The 3892-nt window shown below is 37.9% G+C and overlaps 1 pseudogene; it reads left to right on the top strand.

Annotated features, from left to right (window-relative positions):
- The first annotated feature begins 1495 nt into the window (after positions 1-1495).
- On the top strand, positions 1496-2693 carry LOC107489547 (aldehyde dehydrogenase family 3 member F1-like; annotated as a pseudogene).
- The last annotated feature ends 1199 nt before the right edge of the window (positions 2694-3892 follow it).

The following is a 3892-nucleotide window of genomic DNA, read 5'->3' as shown; positions in this document are numbered from 1 at the left end:
CCCTTTCCCAAAAACACAACACTCGGCACTCAGCAGCTTCAACAAATAAAAAAGAAAGAAAGAAATGTTAAGAGAAGATAGGGAAAAACGGAGAAGGAGTGGAAAGGGAGGAAGGAGCCGGGTCGGTGCTGCTGAGTTCGCCGCCGCCGTCGCGTTGCCGTGCCGTCGAAAAGCCAGAACCGCAAGAGAAAGAACTGCGAAGAGAGAGGGAGACCGCATCAGCTCACCGCGAAACTAGCGCCGTCGTCGTCCTCATCGCGGGTCTACACCGTCGCGTCTTGCCACCGCCGCCACTACTAAGCTTGCCGTTGTCGCCATTGAAGCCGAAGAGAGAGAGTGTGTTCGTGAAGAGAGGGAGAACGCGCGCTCTCGAAGGAGAAGAACGACGAAAAAGGAAGGAGAAGCAGAAGACGATGAACCCAGGGGAGAAGGAGGAGGTCTGTTCTCACACCGTCCTGCTCTGTCGTCGCGGTTGCCGTCGATTGGGGTCAAGGCCGTCGCCGTCGCACCCTGTTCCAGTCGCCATTAGGGTTTTTTGCTGCTGCCATTGATAGCGCCGCCGCTGGGAGGATCCGAAAGGGGAGAGGAGGTCGCCGTCAAACACGCTGCCACTAGTTACAACCGTTGCCGAAACCGGGACAGATTCATTGGTAACTCTGCTTCTTCCTTAGTTGTTGACCTCAAGATAAATGGTTCATTAGTTGTTTCCTTGCTGAAAATATATTCCTGCATTCTATTAGAAATAATTGTCCAATTTGAATTGTCCAATTCTAAACTCATCATCAACTGAGTACAGGTTATTAGCTCCACCAGATTCTATTTTTTATTTTCCCTTTTTTCTTTTCAAGTTCCTTAAAAAAGCTCAAACTTTACATGACCCAGATGAGTTTTGATATGCCAAAGTTGATTTTTTTTTTTCAGAGCGAAATCAGAGAGAACAGAAGGGAAGAAACATTGGAAGATTGAAATGAATAGGCATAAGAGCAAATGAGTGGTGGGTATGCTGACATGAAGCAGAAAACTAAAGACAAACTGCTCTATGTGCAGTGTTGTAGTGTTGTTGTGTTGTGTGTTCTGAAGCTCAAAAGTGGAAGGCCAGAAGATTCTACATTGCTTTGCATTAGCGCGGCTCTCTTTTCTGAATCCCTCTTGCACTGCAAGCTCATCATCCGCCACAGCCTCATTGTGCCCTTCCTGAATCCCTCTACGCAGTTTGTAGCTGCCATCATCCTCCGTGCAGTTCCCACATGCTAGCTCACGGTACCATATCCTTCACTCTGTTTTCTGTTCCCAGAATCTTAGATATAGCATAAACTTGTTATCTTGTGCATTTTGTTGTTTTTATGGAATATGCACACAAACTGTTTGATAGTTTTCCTCAGTGAAAAACGGAGGAGCTCAACTTTTATTTTCATGGATTTAATAAGGAGTTCGTGATTCTTTCTCTTTTGAAGTTTTAGTTTGATTGTTCTATTTTATTTGAAATTAGTATATGTTAAAGGGTACCAATGATGGTGTAGTTATGAGTTTATCAAAAGATTGATTATGCTTGGTTTATTCATTATTATGCTTAATGCAATATTTTATGAATGATATGAAGGAGTATTATGGGAGTGGAGAGAGAAAGAAAGGGTCATGGAGAGAATCACAACTCAAAGGGTTGCGTCGTTTCCTCATTGAAAAAGAAGAAGATATTTTGAAAGCCTTAATGCTCGACCTAGGAAAGCATAAAGTTGAAGCTTTTAGAGATGAGGTTATGCCTTTATTTAATTTTTTTATAATTACACTTGAAAATGGTTTGTTTTTGTTCAAAAAAGTGTGTCATCATATATACTATTTAGCACTTCTAAGTTTAATGAAAATATTTGACATTATTATTATTGCCTTTCTATTAGTTTAATCTTTAATCAATATAGTTCCTTCCTAATTTAAGCTTTCTTTTAAATTCATGCATTATGCAGCATTGAGTAGTAATAATAGTAACATTAAAAAAAAAAAAACTATTTTTCAGTTCTAATTGCTAATTAACGAATTGGCCCTTTTAAGCAGATAGGAACTTTGATGAAGTCCTTGAATTTTGCATTGAGTAACTTAAAATATTGGATATCAGGCAAAAAGGTGAGATCAGTGCCAATTTTCCTAATTCCATTTTATTTTAAATTTCAAGGATAAGCATTCAAGCCTAATGGATTCAAATTTGTTTTTTGATAGGCTAAATTGCCACAAATAGCACTGCTTAGTAGTGCAGAAATTGTTCCTGAACCTCTGGCCTAGTCCTCATTATTTCATCTTGGAATTTCCCCTTTGGTGAGTCATACTTTTTGAACCATTTTCCTTATGTTGATTAAGTATTTGTATAGCAAATTAATAGAGTTACAATTTAATTAATGACAGGTTTATCCTTGGAGCCACTAATAGGAGCAGTAGCAGCTGAAAACACAATGATCTTAAAGCCTTCAGAGTTGTCACCAGCATGTTCTTCCATACTTGCCCTTGGACTTCCCAATCATAAGGTGTTTGAAGATTCATTAGTTCTAAAACTTTCTGTAGTTTATTTCATGCCATTGGACTTTCTAAGTTTTATGCTAATATTTCTGTTATCTGCCCATGGTAGCAAATCACTATTCTTGTTTATTTGACTGGTACTATGCTAATGTCAAGTGTAAAAATATGAATTTAAAATATGAAAAATGTGTCCTATCCTATGTTTATTGCACTTATGTTATTTGAATCTGAATAATTTTTTATCTGTTCTATTGTTATGTGCATGTTAGTCCAAAAAATTAATGTCTCAATTGGGCAAGACCCAGAGTCAAAATGTCTCATTGGTGTTCTTGACATATATGGCTTTGAAAGCTTTAAGAATAACAGGTGAACATAATCATATTATTCACTCAAACACATGCGTGTGCGCGCACACACACACACACATATCATTGTTCCTCGAGAGTAGCATAAATCTGAGTTGATATCTAATTCCCTCTTTACAGTTTTGAGCAGTTTTGTATTAATTTCACAAATGAAAAGCTGCAGCAACATTTCAACCCGGTATGAGGTTAGTTTTTAGATATTTGACAACTTCAACTATCACTTTTTCTCATAACATGCATTCCAACATGGATAATGTCCTGCAACATATGTTTAAGATGGAACAAGAGAGAAATACAAAAGAAGGGATTGATTGGAGCTGCTTAGAATCTATGGATAATCAAGATGTACTTGATCTAATTGAAAAGGTTTATACATACTTTATGGCTATGCTTCATTTTGCAATATTTATAGCTTTGTTTACAATATGTAGACATCTTTGCAATTATTACAAAGAATTTTCAAGATGTCTCCTCTGAATTTGCATTCAAAATGTTATGTCCTCATTATCTAAAGCAATCCTTTTGATGCAGAAACCAGGTGGAATCATTGCTCTTCTTGATGAAGCTTGCTATGAAAAAGTTTTCTCTCTCTCTCTCTCTCTCTCTCTCTCTCTCTCTCTGTATATAGATTCACTTACAAGTGGATCAATATGCTGTTACAAATGCAAATAAAGTACATAATTAATTCCTCCTGTTATTCAGTTTTTTATAAGCTCAGATATGAAATTGAGACAGTTCAAAACTGTCTCGTTTTTTTTTTAAAAAATTCTACATAGATTTGTGGCGGTTTTAAACCGCCGTAATTTTTTTTAAATCCGTTGACAGAATAGCGGCGGTTTTGCAACCGCCGCAAAATGAATTATCTGATTTGCTACGGTTGTACTAGCGGTTTTTCAAAACCGCCGCAAAATCAAATCTCCACCCCCTAATAGGCAACGCTTGTGGAACCGCTGGAATTTTGTTTCGCGGCGGTTAAAAACCGCTGCAAATCGCTAAAAAAACCGCCGCTATTCGGCGTGTCC

The sequence above is a fragment of the Arachis duranensis genome, chromosome 5, assembly GCF_000817695.3.
Source record: "Arachis duranensis cultivar V14167 chromosome 5, aradu.V14167.gnm2.J7QH, whole genome shotgun sequence".
NCBI lineage: Eukaryota > Viridiplantae > Streptophyta > Magnoliopsida > Fabales > Fabaceae > Arachis > Arachis duranensis.
Note: the sequence above shows the minus strand (reverse complement) of the source record. Positions and strands in the feature narration are given on the sequence as shown.